The 20951-nt window shown below is 47.6% G+C and overlaps 1 protein-coding gene across 1 annotated transcript in view; it reads left to right on the top strand.

The window, feature by feature from the left end:
- The window catches only part of SETBP1 (SET binding protein 1), a 436393-nt gene that overhangs the window by 19576 nt on the left and 395866 nt on the right, over positions 1-20951 (top strand). The window lies entirely within an intron of this gene.

The raw sequence follows: 20951 nt of genomic DNA, 5'->3' as shown, positions 1-20951 counted from the left end.
GTGGCTCAGTGGTAGAGCATCTGCCTGGTAAGCAGAAGGTCCCAGGTTCAATCCCCAGCATTTCCAACTAAAAAAAAAGGGTCCAGGCAAATAGGCATGAAAAACCTTAGCTTGAGACCCTGGAGAGCCGCTGCCCATCTGAGTAGACAATGCTGACTTTGATGGACCAAGGGTGTGATTCAGTAGAAGGCAGCTTCATATGTTCATTGGGAGGGACAATGGCTCAGTGGTAGAACATCTGCTTGTTAAGCAGAAGGTCCCAGGTTCAATCCCCAACATCTCCAACTAAAAAAAAAGGCTCCTGGCAAATAGCTGTGAAAAACCTCAGCTTGAGATCCTGAAAAACCTCAGCTTGAGACCTTGGAGATCTGCTGCCAGTCTGAGTAGACAATGTTGACTTTGATGGACCAAGGGTCTGATTCAGTAGAAGGCAGCTTCATATGTTCATTGGGAGGGACTGTGGCTCGGTTTTAGAGCATCTGCCTGGTAAGCAGAAGGTCCCAGGTTCAATCCCCGGCATTTCCAACTAAAAAAAAAAGGGTCCAGGCAAATAGGAGTGAAAAACCTCAGCTTGAGACCCTGGAGAGCCATGAATGGGGCTGTGGCTCAGTGGTAGAGCATCTGCTTGGTAAGTAGAAGATCCCAAGTTCAATCCCCGGCATCTCCAACTCAAAAGGGTCCAGGCAAATAGGCATGAAAAACCTCAGCTTGAGACCCTGGAGAGCTGCTGCCGGTCTGAGGAGACAATACTGACTTTGATGGACCGAGGGTCTGATTCAGTAGAAAGCAGCTTCATATGTTCATATGTACCTTTTCTTGCCTGTTTCTTTGTATGATTTCCTTGTGTGGGGATTGCAACTCCCATGGATCGTCAGCTCTGGAAATCAAAAATCATCATCACACTTTTAAAAAAAGAGAGAGAAAGTATAAATTGCTTGACATGGTATGTTGAGACTGCACAGCAAGGAAATAGGATAAGTGCTTGGGAGCGACGAAGGCAGCGAATGAATGAATATAAAAATACTTCCTTCCCCCTGCTCCCAAATCCTCTGGCGTGGTGAAGATTGCTTGACTTAGCAGTGTAATCCCATGCACGCTTACTTGGAAGTGAGTCCCACACAGGGTAAGCCCATGCAACCGGGTGGGGGGGGGGGAAAGGAATGTTGTTAACATAAGAATGTAAAAACACGAGAACCCTGCCGGATCAGACCAGCGGTCCATCTAGTCCAGCATCCTGTCTCACGCACTGACTGACCAGAGGGCATTCCCCTGGAGTTGTTTCCTGGCACTGGGATTCAGAGGTTGACTGCCTTTCAGTCACTGAGGCTAGTAGCCGCTGGTAGACCTGAGGCTTTTTTTGTAGCAGAACTCTTTTGCATATTAGGCCCCACCCCCCTGATGCAGCCAATCCTCCTGGAGCTTACAGTAGGCCTTGTACTAAGAGCCCTGTAAGCTCTTGGAGGATTGGCTACATCTGGGATTTGTGGCCTAATTTGCAAAGGAGTTTGTGCTACAAAAAAAGCAGTGAGGTGAAAATGCACAACAGGCTACACAGAGGAATGAAGTTGTAACCAAATAAAGCAAAACCACGCTGTGAAAAATGCTATTACAAAATCTAATTCATACAAGGAAAAGAGTGTATTTGAGCAACCTCATAATTTTACATACCGCATGTGCATATAGCCCAAAACATAAGTCCGGAAAAGAACTCCAACGGACCGCTAGCAAGGTAAAGCCCGTTTCAGACCGCCAGGTCCTTCCTCCAGGGAGTGTCTTGCAAAACATGCGGTATATGTGTAGAAAATATTCACAATGTTCAGTTGTTTCACAAATTCATGCATAATTGGAACGCTGCTGCCTCCATCTGGTCAGCAAGCTCTTGGAGGGTTGGCTACATCTGGGATGTGTGACCTAATATGCAAAGGAGTTCCTGCTACAGAAAAAGCCCTGGCATAGACCTATCCTCCAAGAATCTTTCTAATCCCCTTTTAAAGCTGTCTAAGCCTGTGGTCATCACTACAACCTTGGAAAGAGGATTCCACATTTTAATCATTTGTGTAAAGAAGTGCCCTCGAGGCACTAGTAATTTTAGAAGGGGGGGGTGGAGTTCTCTTTGACCAGTTCCCCACTAGCCTTACGCCGCTCTCACTCTCTTCTTCTCCGCAGGGCTTCTGTTGAATTTCACACAAGCTGCCCTGGGGCTGTGACTCACTCCACCTCTTTTGCACAGCAAACAAGATCCTCTAAAAACCAGTTTCTGCTTGCCACACAAAAGAGGCGGAGCGAGTTGCAATCCCAGGGCAGCTTGTGTGAAATCCAACGGAAGCCTGGCGGAGAAGAGGAGAGGGAGAACATGGTAAGGCTAGTGGAGAATCGGTCTTTGTCAACTATCTCTACCCCATTTTTTAAGGCAAGTGGTAGAGTATTGCTTATTCCTTCAGCACAAGCCTGGCAGAGCCCAGGTTCACTCCCTGAAACTGAAGTTCTCAGATAATAAAACGGTTTGGGTTGGCACTTTTTTTGTAGCAGGAACTCCTTTGCCTATTAGGCCATATCCCCTCATGTAGCCAATCCTGGAGCTTACAGTAGGCCCTGTACGAAGAGCCCTGTAAGCTCTTGGAGGATTGGCTACAGCAGGGGTGTGTGGCCTAATAGGCAAAGGAGCTCCTGCTAGAATTCCTTACAGGGCTCTTCTCACAGGGCCTGCTGTAAGCTCCAGAAGGATTGGCTACATCAGGGGGTGTGGCCTAATAGGCAAAGGAGCTCCTGCTAGAATTCCTTACAGGGCTCTTCTCACAGGGCCTGCTGTAAGCTCCAGGAGGATTGGCTACATCAGGGGTGTGTGGCCTAATAGGCAAAGGAGCTCCTGCTAGAATTCCTTACAGGGCTCTTCTCACAAGGCCTACTGTAAGCTCCAGGAGAACTGGCTATGTCAGGGGTGTGTGGCCTAATAGGCAAAGGAGGTCCTGCTAGAATTCCTTACAGGGCTCTTCTCACAGGGCCTGCTGTAAGCTCCAGGAGGACTGGCTACATCAGGGGTGTGTGGCCTAATATGCAAAGGAGCTCCTGCTAGAATTCCTTACAGGGCTCTTCTCACAGGGCCTACTGTAAGCTCCAGGAGGATTGGCTACATCAGGGGTGTGTGGCCTAATATGCAAAGGAGGTCCTGCTAGAATTCCTTACAGGGCTCTTCTCACAGGGCCTGCTGTAAGCTCTTGGAGGATTGGCTACAGCAGGGGTGTGTGGCCTAATAGGCAAAGGAGCTCCTGCTAGAATTCCACCCTTGATATTAGGCCACACACCCCTGATGTAGCCAGTCCTCCTGGAGCTTACAATAGGCCTTGTGCTAAGAGCCCTGTAAGCTCTTGGAGGATTGGCTACAGCAGGGGTGTGTGGCCTAATAGGCAAAGGAGCTCCTGCTAGAATTCCACCCCTGATATTAGGCCACACACCCCTGATGTAGCCAGTCCTCCTGGAGCTTACAGTAGGCCCTGTACTAAGAGCCCTGTAAGCTCTTGGAGGATTGGCTACACCAGGGGTGTGTGGCCTAATATGCAAAGGAGCTCCTGCTACAAAAAAGGCCCTGGTTTGGGTTAAATGCTTACCATATAGACCAGGGGTATCAAACTTATTTGTTTTGAGAGCTGAATCTGACATAAATGAGACCTTGTCGGACCGGGCCATGTGTGCTGTGAAATGTAATGCCAGGTAGAGATATAAACTTTATAAAGGGCACAGACAAAGAAGTTTTAAAAACATAAACCAAAACACGCTTAAAGTATTATCACTCTTGCAATATTCTGGTCAGTATCAAAGCAAGCTCTCCCACCTCTCCCCCTTCCTCCCCTAGAGAGGAGCCTCAGCCAATGGAGAAGATAGAGGCTTTGCTCTGTAGCTCCTGTGTGATTGAGGAATTCTGGCAAAGCAAGCTGTGATGTAGAAGGAAGCACGAGAGGGAGAAGGAAGAAGACTTGCTCACGGGCCTGATAGAAGCCCCCTGGGGGCCTGATTCGACCCACGGGCCGCATATTTAACACCCCTGAGCAGATGCCTTATTCTGAGACAGACTATTGATCCTTCAGGTTCTTTGTTCAGTATTCTGACAGTAGCTCTCCAGGGACTCAGACAGACCGGACTTTCTCGCTGCCTGTTTCCTGACTTCCATGTAATGTGGAGATGCTGAGGATTGAACCTGGGACCTCTGCATATGTCCAGAGCCTCTCCCCAAAGATCCCTTTGTTTCTGATGAGTTTTGACGCTCGAAATCATATACCTTGATATTCTTGGCTTCTAAAGAGCACCTGGACTTGAATCTGTTTCCCAACCATAGGGTAGGTAGACCATTTGGTTGGGTTGGGTAGTACAACATAAATGGCTAGGGATGAAAACATAATACTGTCCTTGATTCACATGAAAGGAAGCTGCCTTCGATAGATCTTTGGTCTGTCAAGGTCAGCCTTGTCTATTCTGATTGATATTTGCTGTCCAGGGTCTGAAGAACAGCTCTTTCCAATCACCTTCTGTGTGGTCCTTTTGACTGGAGATGCCAGGGATTGAACCTGTGACCTTCTGTATGCCAAGCAGATGCTCTAGTGATGAGCCACCGAGGTCTTTCCCATCACCTCCTGCCTGGTCCTTTTAACTGGAGATGCTGGGGATTGAACCTGTGAGCTTCTACATTCCAAGCAGGTGCTCTAGTGATGAGCCACTGAGGTTGTTCCCATCACCTCCTGCCTGGTCCTTTTGACTGGAGATGCCAGGGATTGATCCTTTGACCTTCTGCATGCCAAGCAGATGCTCTAGTGATGAGCCACTGAGGTCTTTCCCATCACCTCCTGCCTGGTCCTTTTGACTGGAGATGCTGGGGATTGAACCTGGGACCTTCTACATGCCAAGCATGTGATAAGGCACTGGGGTCTTTCCCATCACCTCCTGCCTGGTCCTTTTGACTGGAGATGCTGGGGATTGAACCTGGGACCTTCTACATGCCAAGCAGATGCTCTAGTGATAAGGCACTGGGGTCTTTCCCATCACCTCCTGCCTGGTCCTTTTGTCTGGAGATGCCGGGGATTGAGCTTGTGACCTTCTGCATGCCAAGCAGATGCTCTAGTGATGAGCCACTGAGGTCTTTCCCATCACCTCCTGCCCAGTCCTTTTGACTGGAGATGCCAGGGATTGAGCTTGTGACCTTCTGCATGCTCTTTTGGAGAGCAAAAACAGAGGACAGAACTAACAAAGGCCACTCACAAACATGGAAGCTCTAAATCCAAAGGACATTTCATACAGCTACCAAAAGCTGCAATAAGTCAATCATATAAAACTACCTCTTTCAGTCAACAGCCATATTTGAAGCAGGTTTAAGCAAATCCACTTTTTTTGACAAATCTGTAAGGACAACTGTCCTTGGGATAGAAGAAATGCAAAGGGCAGCTGCTGTGAGAGTCCTCAGCCCCACCCAACTCTCAGGGTGTCTGTTGTGGGGAAGGAAGATAAAGGAGATTGTGAGCCGCTCTGACACTCTGAGATTCAGAGTGGAGGGTGGGATATAAATCCAATATCATCATCATCAAAGGGGAGGAGCCATGTTTCAGTGGTAGAGCATTTGCTTGGCATGCAGAAGGTCACAAGCTCAATCCCTGGCATCTCCAGTCAAAAGGACTGGGCAGGAGGTGATGGGAAAGACCTGGGCATGCATGCAGTTTTTCTGATGCAGGATTCCTCCTGTTAGCCTAAACATCTTGTGTGCTTGGGATTGTCCACTGTGTACAGGTCATGGCTTAGTGGTACACTAAGAACACAAGAGAAGCCATGTTGGATCAGGCCTACGGTCCATCAAGTCCACTGTGGCACACAGTGGCAAAAAAAAAAAAAAAACAGGTGCCATCAGGAGGTCCACCAGTGGGGTCAGGACACTAGAAGCCCTCCCACTGTGCTCCCTGCCAAGCACCAAGAATACAGAGCATTACTGCCCCAGACAGAGAGTTCCAACAATACGCTGTAGCTAATAGCCACTGATGGACCTCTGCTCCATATGCTTATCCAATCCCCTCTTGAAGCCGGCTATGCTTGTAGCTGTCACCACCTCCTGTGGCAGTGAATTCCATGTGTGAATCACCCTTTGAGTGAAGGACATCCTTTTATCTGTTCTAACCTGACTGCTCAGAAGGGGGGCATGAGAACTAATTACGAACACAACTTTTCCTGCCCTTCCTCTCATGAACTGCCTAAGTTCACGGAATCAGCTTTGCTGTCAGACAGCCATCTAGCCTCCTAAGGAAGCCTGTTCCTCTGAGGTACTGGTCAAACTGTCAGGAAATTCTTCCTAATGTTTAGCTGAAAACTCTTTTGATTTAATTTCAGCCCGTTGGTTCTGGTCTGACCTTCTGGGACCACAGAAAACAATTCCACACTATCCCCTATATGACAGCCCTTCAACTACTTGAAGATGGTGATCATATCACCATGGTTCAATAGAGGACCATTCATGTGTCTTCAATGAAAGGCGGTGCCATTAAGAACATAAGAGAAGCCATGCTGGATCAGGCCAGTTCAACACTCTGGGTCACACAGTGGCAAAAGCCGAAGTTCCATCAGGAGGTCCACCCATGGGGCCAGAACTCCAGAAACCCTCCCACTGTTGCCCCCCCAAGCACCAAGAATACAGAGCATCACTGCCCCAGACAGAATGTTCCATCTATACATTGTGGCTAATAGCCAGTCAGGGACTTTTGCTCCGTATGCTTATCTAGTCACCTCTTGAAGCTGTCTATGTCTGTAACTGCCACCACTTTTATACGGCAGTGAATTCCACCTGTTAATTACTCTTTGAATGAAGTATTTCCTTTCCTCTGTTCCCAGCCTACTGCTCATTCATTTCAGCAAATGCCTATGAGTTTTCGTATTGTGAGAAAGGGAGAAAAATACTTCTTTCTCCATCTTCTCTATCCTGCGCATAATTTTGTAAGCGTCTATTTTGTCAACCCGCAATCATCATTTCTCCTAGCGAAAAAGCTTTTTACCTTTTTAACCTTTCTTCATAAGAAAGGTGTTCCGTCCCTTAATTTCTTTAGTTGCCCTTTTCTGCAGCCTTTCCCAATGCAGTCATATCTTTTTTGAGGTACCAAGACCAGAACTACACAGAGTATTTCAAATGAGGCCACACCATAGATTTATACGGGGTCATTATGATACTGGTTGACCGGGCCAGTGATAGGGTTTTTGGTACCCTAGGGAAGCTGCCCACTAGTGCCCCCTTCCCCCCCCCCCCGAAATTAAAAAAAACAGTATTGTAGGAGAAATGAAGAAACTTGAAAGTATTTATATTTCTAATTTACAGTTTATTTTTAATTTTTTTTTAAAAAAAATTGTGAGATTAAGCAATAAAAACGGTGAGAATATTACTTGATTAGGGTTTGTAGAATCTTTCGGGCTCAAGTGCCGTGTTCTACTGGAGAAGGTTTTCCTTCCAGACGTTTCGTTCTCAGCTGCGGAGAACATCCTCAGTGGCGTTGCAGCCGGAGCAGGCGCTCTGACCTTCTTGCACACCGAAAGATTCTACAAACCCTAATGATGTTACCAGCCGTGAAAACCTGAAATCTTTGATAATACTACTTGAGCTTTTTAGCTGGAAGTGCCAGGGACAGGACCTTCACACAACCATTTCTACTTGATCTTTTTAGTCGGAGGTGCCAGGGACAAACCTCGTGCGTGTGAGAAAGATGCTCTACCATTGAGCTATGGCTCCCACCCCGTGGCTCTTCTAAAGTAGAGTAGGAAGGATGAGTGGCAGCATACAACTTCAACAGGAGCCCGTTTTTAGAAACTGTCATTGGCTCTTTTTCAGTTTTTACAATGGGTTAATTTATTCCTGCCGGGCTCCGTCTGCATTTGCGTTTCCCTGGTGTGTAACAGACCCGGAGAACGCGAAACCAGTCGGGCAATGTCTGCACTCCGTGGGGAAGGCATGCTCCAAAGGGCACACAAGCTGTGCATGGGGAGAAGGGGCACCTATTTGGCCTACTCCCACGCACTGCCCATGGCGGCTGATTTGTTTTCTATCTCCTTTCTTAATCATTCCCAGCATATCATTTGCCTTTTTTTTTATTGCAATCACCCACTGAATCGACATTTTGAGGAAGTGATCTACCACAATCCCAAGATCTCTCTCAGACCCCGTCACCATATATTTATAGTTAGGGGTTTTTTGTGCATTAACTTTGCATTTGCCAACGTTGAACCTCACTTGCCACATTGATGCCCACTTGCCCAGCTTTGACTGATCCCTCTGGAGCGCCTCACAGTCCTTCTTGGTTCTCATCGCCTTGACTCAGTAATGTCGTCCACAAACTTAGCTTCTTCACTGCTTACTCTCAACCTCAAATCATGAATGAACAAGTTAAAAAGTGCCGGACCTAGAACTGAGGTCTGCGGTACTCCACTGCTTACCATCCTCCATTGTGAAAACTGCCCATTTATTCTCACTCTCTTGTTTCCTGTTAACCAGTTTTCAATCCACAAGAGCACTTGTCCCCTTATCTCACGACTACTGAGTTTACTTAGGAGCCTTTAATGGGGAACTATATCTAAAGCTGTCTGAAAATCTAAGTAAACAATACTTGCTGGTTCCCCCTTGTCCCCATGTTTGTTCATCCTCTCAAAGAACTCTAAAAGGTTAGTCAGACAGGATCTTACAGAACCCATGCTGGTTTTTCCTCAGTAGCTTTTTGTTCATTGAGGAGCCTACTATGGTTCATACTATGGTTATGAATGGTTATTTGTTTTCAGATGCATTTAAATGGTCTATGTATATGTCCTTTTTTGGGGGGGGGGTGTTCATGTGTTGGTATGTTTGTGGAAGAGCACCTCATTTCGTTGCTCTCATTTTCTTTTTTTTTGAGAACAATGACAATAAATCTATCTATCTATCTATCTATCTATCTATCTATCTATCTATCTATCTATCTATCTATCTATCTATCTATCATCTATCTATCTATCATCTATCTCTCTATCATCTCTCTCTCTATTATCTCTCTCTCTCTCTCTCTCTCTCTCTATCTATCTGTCTCTATCTGTCTCTATCTATCTCTATCTATCTCTATCTGTCTGTCTGTCTGTCTCTATCTGTCTCTATCTGTCTCTGTCTGTCTGTCTGTCTGTCTATCTATCTATCTATCTATCTATCTATCTATCTATCTATCTATCTATCTATCTATCTATCTATCTATCTTCTATCTATCTATCATCTATCTATCTTTCTGTCTGTCTGTCTGTCTGTCTCTATCTGTCTCTATCTGTCTCTATCTGTCTCTATCTATCTCTATCTATCTCTATCTGTCTGTCTCTATCTGTCTCTATCTATCTATCATCTATCTATCATCTATCTATCTATCTATCTATCTATCTATCTATCTATCTATCTATCTATCTATCTATCTATCTATCTATCTATCTATCTATCTACTAATTCTGTCTTTTTTTGGGGGGAAGGGAGGGAGGGGGAGAAGATAGAAGAAGATGATATTGGATTTCTATCCCACCCTATACTCTGAATCTCAGAGCCGTCACAATCTCCTTTACCTCTCCCCCCCCCCCCCCGCCAACAATAGACACCCTGTGTGGTAGACGGGGCCGAGAGAGCCAGTTTGGTGTAGTGGTTAAGTGTGTGGACTCTTATCTGGGAGAACCGGGTTTGATTCTCTGCTCTTCCACTTGCAGCTGCTGGAATGGCCTTGGGTCAACTATAGCTCTTGCAGGACTTATCCTTGAAAGGGCAGCTGCTGGGAGAACCCTCTCAGCCCCACCCACCTCACAGGCTGTCTGTTGTGGGGGGAAGAAGGTAAAGGAGATTGTGACCGCTCTGAGATTCTTAAGATTCAGAGTATAGAGTGGGATATAATTCTTCTTCCAGTTGCCCTTTCAAGGACAACTACAAGAGCAGGAGATCCACACATTTGAATTCTTTCTGAACTCTTGGATGCATGCCACCGGGTCCTGGTGATTTGTCAGTTTTTAATTGGAACATCAGTCATAGGACCTCCTCTCTCATCATCTCTATCTGAATCAGGTCTTTTGACACCTCTCCTGAAATCAGTGGTTCTGGAGTATACAAGAAGAAAGGACCGTAGATTTATACCCCACCCTTCTCTCTGAATCAGAAGAAGAAGAAAATATTGGATTTATATCCCGCCCTTCACTCTGAAGAGACTCAGAGCGGCTCACAATCTCCTTCACCTTCCTCCCCCACAACAGACACCCTGTGAGGTGGGTGGGGCTGTAGAGGGCTCTCACAGCAGCTGCCCTTTCAAGGACAACCTCTGCCAGAGCTATGGCTGACCCAAGGCCATTCCAGCAGGTGCAAGCGGAGGAGTGGGGAATCAAACCCGGTTCTCCCAGATAAGAGTCCGCACACTTAACCACTACACCAAACTGGCTCTCCAGAGACTCAGGGCACCTTACAATCTCCTTTATCTTCTTCCCCCACAACAGACACCCCATGAGGTGGGTGTGGCTGAGAGAACTCTCCCAGAGGCTGCCCTTTCAACAGGGTGTCTGTTGTGGGGCAAGAATATAAAGGAGATTGTGAGCTGCTCTGAGCCTCTGGGATTCGGAGTGGAGGGCAGGATATAAATCCAATATCTTCATCTTCTTCATCTTTTGCCTTCTGTCTTTCCCAGCATCTGGGTCTTCTCCAGTGAGTGCTCCCTTCCCATTTGGTGACCAAAGTAATTGAACTTCAGCTTCAGCCCGATAGAGGCCAAAATTTTCAGGGCATAAGCCTTTGAGAGGCGAAGCTTTTTTTGTTTTTGACAAACAGGGTTTCTAAATAGGAATCCAAGCATAGAAAAAATGTGTTGTTTTGTTGTTGCTCCGCATTTATAGAGTTTCCCCTTCTCATCTGCCCCATAGCGTTCTGAAAAAGCGCGGTTACTGCCCGCCAGAAGCTACAGGTGAAATGAAGTGTGAACAGATTACCCCATAATGGAGTTTGCGTAGCCCAGTGTACACTTTAATATCAGCTTATTCTCAACACTTGACTGGATACTTTTCTGGCCTGCTGGGACCTTAGGCTGTGTTTCTTTCAGGGGCCTGGTGATTTATGGGGGTATCAGTTGCTTGATCTCAGCTGGCTTTCCCTTCCCTTCTCCTGTAATGGGGTTAGCTACTTACATGGGAAGGTAACTATCGGATCTAATTATGGTGTCTCAGAACCTAATTGCAGAGTCAAATACGATTCTGTAATCTGCTACTTAACATCTCGGTCTTGGGGAAGACAGATCGCTCGGGAGTTCTTCTCGCATGCCTCAAGGCGTCTGAATGAGCAAGTTCTATCTGAAGAAATGGGCATGCATACAAAAGCTTCTACCCAGAATTAAATTTTGTTAGTCTTAAAGGTGGCATTGGACTCGGGGGGTCTATTGTGGGGGTGGGGGAAGGTAAAAGGAGATTAGAATCATAGAGCTGGTAGGACCACCAGGGTCATCTAGTCCAACCCCCTGCACAATGCAGGAAACCCACAAATACCTACCTCTAAATTCACAGGATCTTCATTGCTGTCAGATGGCCATCTAGCTTCTGTCTAAACACCTCCGAGAGCCCACCACCTCTTGAGGAAGCCTCTTCCACTGAGGAACTGCTCTAATGGTCAGGAAGTTCTTCCTAATGTTGAGTCGGAAAGTCTTCTGATTTAATTTCAACCCATTGGTTCTGGTCCTACCTTCTGGGGCCACAGAAAACAATTCCACGCCATCCTCTAGATGACAGCCCTTCAAGTACTGGAAGATGGTGATCATATCACCTCTCGGCTGCCTCCTCTCCACGCTAAACAGGCTCAGCTCCTTTAACATTTCTTCATAGGCCTTGGTCTTCAGACTCCTCATCATTGTGACCTCTCTGTGACTCTGACATTCAGAGTATAGGGTGGGATATAAATCCAATATCTTCTATGGATGAGCAAGTCAGAGGTAGGACCCCTGGGTCTCCACAGGGCATTTTCTTTGTAGCAGGAACTCCCTTGCATATTAGACCACACCTTCTGATGTTTACAAAGCGGTTGTGATGACAACCCTCATCTACAACTCCGAATCGTGGGTTTTATACCGTCATCACCTGCGACTCCTTGAGCGCTTTCATCAGCGCTGCCTTCGCACCATCCTCAACATCCACTGGAGTGACTTTGTGACCAACACTGAAGTCCTCAAGAGGGCGGAGGTTACAAGCATCGAAGCATTGCTGTTGAAGACGCAGCTGCGCTGGGCAGGGCATATTTCTAGGATGGAAAACCACCGCCTTCCCAAGATTGCTCTGTATGGCGAACTTTCCACCGGCCATCGAAATAGAGGGGCACCAAAGAAGAGGTACAAGGACTCCTTGAAGAAATCCCTTGGCACCTGTCGCATCAACCATCACCAGTGGTCTGACCTAGCCTCAGATCGCAAAGCATGGAGGCACACCATCCACCAGGCTGTCTCTTCCTTTGAGAACGCACGCATAGCTGGTCTTGAGGACAAAAGGAGACTGAGGAAGAATAGTACTGCTACAGCACCAACCCCAAATCAGACTTTTCCCTGCAGCCACTGTGGCCGGATCCGCCTGTCCCGCATTGGTCTTGTGAGCCTGCAGCAGACGTGGACTACTGCACCCTTCTTAAATCTTCGTTCGCAAAGTCAAGCTGAGAGAGAGAGAGAGAGAGAGAGAGATGTATCCAATCCTCCAAGAACTTACAGTAGACCCCATAAGAAGAGCCCTGCAAGCTCTTGGAGGATTGGCTGCATCAGGGGTGTGTGGCCTAATATGCAAAGGAGTTCCTGTTATAAAAAAAATATAGCCCTGCCAGAGACTATTCTGAGCCTCCAGAGAGTATTTCTAGGTTTTGGGTGATTGGAACACTGGGATTTCCCAGCCAGCCTTCTTTAGATTTGTATGGTGGAGGGGGTCTTAGGGAAAGAACTGGTTGCAGAAATCATTGTTAAGACACAGCTAACTTTTGGAGCCCCGTGGCACAGAATGGTAAAGCTGCGGTATTGCCGTTGAAGCTCTACTAATGGCCTGAGTTCGATCCCGGTGGAAACTGGGTTCAGGTAGCTGGCTGAAGGTCGACTCAGCCTTCTATCCTTCCGAGGTCGGTAAAATGAGTATCGAGCTCGCTGGGGGTAAAAGTGTCGATGACTGGGGAAGGCAGTGGCAAACCACCCCGTAAAAAGCCTGCCGTGAAAACGTGATGTGATGTCACCCCAGTGCTTGCGCACGCGTGCTTGCACAGGGGACTGCCTGTACCTTTTAGAGGGAAAGGAGAGGTATAAATACGGTAGAAGCTAAATAAATGACAGAAGAGATGCAGGTTCGATGCTGCCCTCAGCGATGAAGGCATGAAAGAGACGTCACCCCAGAGTCGGAAACGACTGGTGCTTGCACAGGGGACTGCCTTTACTTTTTTTTTTTTTAAACTCGTGGAGACCCCTGAAGGATTTTCAAGGCAAGAAATAAGCAAAGGTGGTTTGTCATCGCTTGCCTTTGCGTAGCCGTCTTGGACTTCCTTCGTGGTCTCCTATTCAAGCGCTAACTAGGGCTGACCCTGGTTAACTTCTGAGATCCGATGAGATAAGGCCAACCTAGGCAATCCAGGTCGAGGGATCCCTAGAACCGGGGAGGGAAACAAGACTCCGTTTTGAACGAGTTACTCATTCCAAGAGAGCTCGCGGTGCTTAATTCCCTCTTACTGGGCTTTGTGTGTGCCCTCTCCTTACAGAGTGATTGGTCAGAAAAAAGGTGTTGTGCAGCAAAGTTGTCGGAAAAAGGTCAAGGAAGCTGGCAGGGAGGCTTAAACAGATGGGCTTTTAGATCGAGGGAAGAGAAGGGAGAGATGATGGAGGTTTGTAGGATTGTGAACGGCGTGCTGCGGTGGATGGAGAAGGGGCTGAAAGGTCCGCTAGTTGATTCTCCGTATTCTAGACCACAGAATGTTTGGGGCAAAAAGCAAAAATACATAAGACTATATTGGATTTATATCCCACCCTATACTCTGAATCTCAGAGTCTCAGAGTGGTCACAGTCTCTTTTACCTCCCCCCGCCCCACACACACAACAGACACCCTGTGAGGTGGGTGGGGCTGAGAGAGCTCTCACAGCAGCTGCCCTTTCAAGGACAGAGTCTCAGAGCGGCTCACAATCTCCTTTATCTTCCTCCCCACAACAGACACCCTGTAAGGTGGGTGGGGCTGAGAGAGCTCTTACAGCAGCTGCCCTTTCAAGGACAGAGTCTCAGAGCGGCTCACAATCTCCTTTCCCTTCCTCCCCCACAACAGACACCCTGTGAGGTGGGTGGGGCTGAGAGAGCTCTTACAGCAGCTGCCCTTTCAAGGACAACTCCTACAAGAGCTATGGCTGACCCAAGGCCATTCCAGCAGCTGCAAGTGGGGGAGTGGGGAATCAAACCCGGCACTCCCAGATTAGAGTCCGTGCACTTAACCACCACACCAAACTGACTCTCTGCAGGATGAGGGAACCTCAAGAGCAGCTCTGCAGGATGAGGGGACCGTCTTGCCCAGAGTCCATCTTCTTGATTTGCGGATTTTCTGTGGGCAGGTGTTTTTCTTGGGGTTTTTTGTCCAGAGGAACACTGAGTCGTGTGAGCCCTCCAAGGCTCCAGTGGGGTGTAATGGTTCAGTGTTGGGCAAGCATCTGTAGGAAAGGGCAAGAGTCCAGGAGCGCTTTAAAGACTTAACAAAATTGGTGTCAGGGGAGGAGCTTTCGTGTGTGAGTCACTGCTGACTTCTTCAGATACGCGGCACGCTTGTGGATGATGTCAGAAGAAGACGACTGCAGATTTATACCCCGCCCTTCTCCCTGAATCAGATACTCAGAGCGGCTTACAATCTCCCCCCACAACGGACACCCTGCGAGGTGGGTGGAGCTGGAGAGGGCTCTCCCAGCAGCTGCCCTTTCAAGGACAACCTCTGCTAGAGTTATGGCTGACCCAAGGCCATGCTAGCAGCTGCAAGTAGAAGAGTGGGGAAGAAGAAGACCATAGATTTATACCCACCCTTCTCTCTGAATCAGAGTCTCAGAGTGGCTCACAATCTCCTTTACCTCCCTCCCCCACAACAGACACCCTGTGAGGTGGGTGGAGCTGGGAGGGCTCTCCCAGCAGCTGCCCTTTCAAGGACAACCTCTGCAAGAGCTACGGCTGACCCAAGGCCATTCCAGCAGGTGGAAGTGGAGGAGTGGGGAATCAAACCCGGTTCTCTCAGATAAGAATCCACGCACTTAACCACTACACCAAACTGGTGCCACTGGACTAAGAGTGTCTGTTGTGGGGGTGGAAGGTAAAAGGAGATTGTGACCCGCTCTGAGATTCATAACAAATGAGTTCGGCACCCCTGGTTTGATGTAGACAATCCTCCCAGAGAAGAAAGCAGTGCCCATGGAAAGCTCATCCTCTGCCACAAACGTCAGCAGGGGTTTTTAGGTAGAAAAAGCCCAGCAGGAACTCATTTGCATATTAGGCCATGCCCCCCTGACATCACCATTGGTTCACACAGGGCTTTTTCTGTGGGAAAAGCCCAGCGGGAACTCATTTGCATATTAGACCACACCCCCTGACACTAAGCCAATGGGAACAGGGTACCTGTCTGTTCCAGCTTAAATAAAAAAAAGCCCTGGTTGTTAGTTTTTAAGGTACTACTAAACTTTTGCTCTTTTCTGCTGCTACAGACAGACTAACACGGCTATCCATCCTGGACTAGTATCTGGGAGACCCGAGTTTGAATCCCCACTTGTGCTGTGGAACTTCACCGGGTGACCTTGAGCCAGTCAGTCTCTTTGCCTCAACTACCTCTCATAAGAACATAAGAGAAGCCATGTTGGAACAAGCCAAAGGCCCATCCAGTCCAACACTCTGTGTCACATAAGAACATAAGAGAAGCCATGTTGGATCAGGCCAATGGCCCATCCAGTCCAACACTCTGTGTCACATAAGAACATAAGAGAAGCCCTGTTGGATCAGGCCAATGGCCCATCCAGTCCAACACTCTGCGTCATATAAGAACGTAAGAAAAGCCATGTTGGATCAGGCCAGTGGCCCATCCAGTCCTATACTCTGTGTCACATAAGAACGTAAGAGAAGCCCTGTTGAATCAGGCCAATGGCCCATCCAATCCAACACTGTGTCACATAAGAATATAAGAGAAGCCCTGTTGAATCAGGCCAATGGCCCATACAGTCCAACACTCTGTGTCACATAAGAGAAGCCATGTTGGATCAGGCCAATGGCCCATCCAATCCAACACTGTGTCACATAAGAACGTAAGAGAAGCCATGTTGGATCAGGCTAGTGGCCCATCCAGTCCAACACTCTGTGTCACACAGTGGCCAATATATGTGTGTGTGTGTGAGGATAAAAACAGAGAAGAGAATGATGTAAGCCTCTTTGAGTTGACCTTGGGTTGAAAAGGAAAGGAAAGGTCCCCTGTGCAAGCACCAGTTGTTTCCAACTCTGGGGTGATGTTGCTTTCACAACGTTTTCACGGCAGACTTTTTACAGGGTAGTTTGCCAGTCGTCTTCCCCAGTCATCTACACTTTCCCCTCAGCAAGCTGGGTACTCATTTTACTGACCTCGGGAGGATGGAAGGCTGAGTCAACCTCGAGCCGGCTACCTGAAAACCCAGTTTCCACTGGGGGTCAAATTCAGGTCGTGAGCAGAGCTTAGGACTGCAGTACTTCAGTTTTAACGCTCAGCGCCACGGGGCTCTTTGGGGGAAAAAGGCAGGGTATAAATGAAGAAAACGTTCTCTATCAATCTGAAGTGGCCACAGCAGACCTTGGAAGTAATCTTGTGGTTGGAGGCTTTTCACAGAAAGCCCACTGTGGTCACTATTGGTTGGAGTTTTACCACCTTGTGTTTACATTTCAACTGTTCTGTGTTTGAGAACGTCCCTTTCCTCAGCAGCGGGATTAAGAGTACAAAATGCTAGTGAAGTCATTGGGCTTCTTTTTTGTATTTCCGTGGAACAAGCTGGAACATGGCTGTTTGGCTCAGTTGGGCACGCTGCATTGGTTTATATGTGGTACTGGCAGGGGTAAGAACATAAGAGAAGTCCTGTTGGATCAGGCCAATGGCCCATCCAGTCCAACACTCTGTGTCACATAAGAACATAAGAGAAGCCATGTTAGATCAGGCCAATGGCCCATCCAGTCCAACACTCTGTATCACATAAGAGAAGCCATGTTGGATCAGGCCAATGGCCCATCCAGTCCAACCCTCTGTATCACATAAGAACATAAGAGAAGCCATGTTGGATCAGGCCAATGGCCCATCCAGTCCAACACTCTGTGTCACATAAGAACATAAGAGAAGCCATGTTGGATCAGGCCAATGGCCCATCCAGTCCAACACTCTGAGTCACATAAGAACATAAGAGAAGCCATGTTGGATCAGGCCAATGGCCCATCCGGTCCAACACTCTGTATCACATAAGAGAAGCCATGTTGGATCAGGCCAGTGGCCCATCCAGTCCAACACTCTGTGTCACATAAGAACATGAGAGAAGCCATGTTGGATCAGGCCAATGGCCCATCCAGTCCAACACTCTGTGTCACATAAGAACATGAGAGAAGCCATGTTGGATCAGGCCAATGGCCCATCCAGTCCAACACTCTGTGTCACATAAGAACATAAGAGAAGCCATGTTGGATCAGGCCAATGGCCCATCCAGTCCAACACTCTGTGTCACATAAGAACATAAGAGAAGCCCTGTTGGATCAGGCCAATGGCCCATCCAGTCCAACATTCTGTGTCACATAAGAACATAAGAGAAGCCATGTTGGATCAGGCCAATGGCCCATCCAGTCCAACACTCTGAGTCACATAAGAACATGAGAGAAGCCATGTTGGATCAGGCCAATGGCCCATCCAGTCCAACACTCTGTGTCACATAAGAACATAAGAGAAGCCATGTTGGATCAGGCCAATGGCCCATCCAGTCCAACACTCTATCACACAGTGGCCAAATTATGCACACACACACACACTGTGGCTAATAGCCACCGATGGACCTCTGCTCCATATTTTTTATCTACCCCCCTCTTGAAGCTGGCTATGCCTGTAGCTGCCACCACCACCTGTGGCAGTGAATTCCGCGTGTTAATCACCCTTTGGTAGAATTCTAGCAGGAACTCCTTTGCATATTAGGCCGCACCCCCTGATGTAGCCAATCCTCCAAGAGTTTACAAGGCTCTTTTTTGTAAGCTCTTGGGGGATTGGCTTCCTCAGGGGTGTGTGGCCTAATATACAAAGGAGCTCCTGCTAGAATTCCACCCCTGGGTACCGGTGTAATTTTGGGGGCTTCCTGACAGCTAACTGAAGTCAGCCGATGAAGCTTCTTGCCCCAAAGTGTCTTCATCTCAGAGAATGGTTAGGGGCTTGCTGATTAGGGCTGGTGCTAGGGTTTTTGGTGCCCTAGGCGAGCTGCTTACTAGCGCCCCCACAAGTTTTTTTTTTAAATGAGAATTGAAAGAAAATGAAGAAACTTGAAACTATTTACATTTTTTAATTTACAATTTTTAATTTTTTTTTTAAAAAAATAAGAAAATTGTGAGATTATGCAATGAAAATTGTGAGAATAGTACTTGATCCATTTAGCTGGAGGTGCCAGGGACATGACCTTCACACGGCCATTTCTACTTGATCCTTTCAATTGGAGGTGCCAGGGACAAGACCCTGGGCATGCGAGAAAGATGCTCTACCACTAAGCTATGGCTGCCACCCCATGGCTCTGTTAAAGTAGAGTAGGAAGGAGGAGTGGCAGGATATAACTTCAACAGGAGCCCATTTTTAGAAACTGTCATTGGCTCTTCTTCAGGTTTTACAGTTGGTTAATTTATCCCTGCCAGGCCCTGAGGAGTGCACTGTGGAGACACTGTCTGCTTTTGTGCTATAGACCTGGGGAGGAAGAAACTGGCCAGACACTCGCTGCCACAAATTTTGTTAGTCTTTAAGGTGGTCTCTGGGACTCTGGTTCTTTCCTACAGATACTAGCCCAACACTATTAACCAGGGTTTTTTTTGTAGCAGGAACTCCTTTGCATATTAGGCCACATGCCCCCTGATATAGCCAATCCTCCTGGAGCTTACAGCAGGCCCTGTGAGAAGAGCCCTGTAAGGAATTCTAGCAGGACCTCCTTTGCCTATTAGTCCACACCCCCCTGATGTAGCCAATCCTCCTGGAGCTTACAGCAGGCCCTGTGAGAAGAGCCCTGTAAGGAATTCTAGTAGGTCCTCCTTTGCCTATTAGGCCACACCCCCCTGATATAGCCAATCCTCCTGAAGCTTACAGCAGGCCCTGTGAGAAGAGCCCTGTAAGGAATTCTAGCAGGACCTCCTTTGTCTATTAGGCCACATCCCCCCCTGATATAGCCAATCCTCCTGAAGCTTACAGCAGGCCCTGTGAGAAGAGCCCTGTAAGGAATTCTAGCAGGACCTCCTTTGTCTATTAGGCCACACCCCCCCTGATATAGCCAATCCTCCTGAAGCTTACAGCAGGCCCTGTGAGAAGAACCCTGTAAGGAATTCTAGCAGGACCTCCTTTGCATATTAGGCCACACCCTTCTGATGTAGCCAGTCCTCCTGGAGCTTACAGCAGGCCCTGTGAGAAGAGCCCTGTAAGGAATTCTAGTAGGACCTCCTTTGCCTATTAGGCCACACGCCCCCTGATATAGACAATCCTCCTGGAGCTTATAGTGCTCTTCTTACTGGGCCTATTGTAAGCTCTTGGAGGATTGGCTACATCAGGGGGATTGACCTAACTTGGTTTGTAAGGCCTTTTCTGTTTCTGCAATTTTAATACATGTGGCAGTCCGCTTGTACGAATCCACAGTTATAAGGTCAGAACCAGAATTCATGATCTTAAATATCCAATAACTTCAGATTCTTCTTCTGAGATCCAGTTTGGTGTAGTGGTTACGTGTGCAGACTCTTATCTCGGAGAACCGGGTTTGATTCCCCGCTTCTCCACTTGCAGCTGCTGAAATGGCCTTGGGTTAGCCATAACTATCACAGTAGTTGTCCTTGAAAGGGCCCTGTCAGCTCCACCCACCTGACAGGGTATCTGTTGTGGGGGGGGGGGGGGCGGCGAGACGATATAGATTGTAAGTTATTCTGAGTCTCTGATTCAGAGAGAAGGGCAGGGTATAAATCTATGGTCTTCTTCCTCCTCTTCCTCTTCTCCTCTTCTTCTTTTTGGTAATTTTCAGTTCATTCTTGGGGGGGGGAATGCCGATCTGTGGGGACGTGTCAGTTTTTCTCAAGGAAGGTTCTTCACTATTCTTGTTTAGCCTTTCTTTTTAAATGTCTGTTTGGAGCGACCCCGTGGTGCAGAGTGGTAAAGCAGTACTGCAGTACTGTGGTCTGAACTCTCTGCTCACGCCCTGAGTTAGTTTCCGGTGGATGCTGGATTCAGGTAGCCGGCTAAGGTCGACTCAGCTTTCCATTCTTCCGAGGTCTGTAAAATGAGTCCCCAGCTTGCTGGGTGGGAAGTGTAAAAGAGTGGGGAAGGCAATGGCAAACCGCCCCGTAAAAAAGTCTGCTGTGAAAACGTTGTGAAAGCAACGTCACCCCAGAGTCGGAAACGACTGATGCTTGCACAGGGGACCTTTCCTTTCCTTTGGATCAACTTTTTCCTCCCTCAGCCTTTTGGTCTCTGAGAAGTCAAGTATTGGTTTGTCTGCAGATCGGGAACAATGATTGATTTTATTGTATCTGTAAATGTTTTAAATGGAATTGTATGAATCATTGTGTTGTGAGCCGCCCTGAGACACTTCGGTGAGAAGGGCGGGATATAAGTCCATCAAATAAAATAAATAAACACGAAGTGGCACAAATTCTTCACACTAAATGTTGTTGAACGGGAAACTTTCTGAAAACCTTAATCTTGAATGTTTAAGGTTCTAGAAAAATC

Source organism: Heteronotia binoei, chromosome 4 (assembly GCF_032191835.1).
Source record: "Heteronotia binoei isolate CCM8104 ecotype False Entrance Well chromosome 4, APGP_CSIRO_Hbin_v1, whole genome shotgun sequence".
In the NCBI taxonomy this organism is placed as follows: Eukaryota; Metazoa; Chordata; class Lepidosauria; order Squamata; family Gekkonidae; genus Heteronotia; species Heteronotia binoei.
This window is presented reverse-complemented; position numbering and strand designations above follow the sequence as displayed.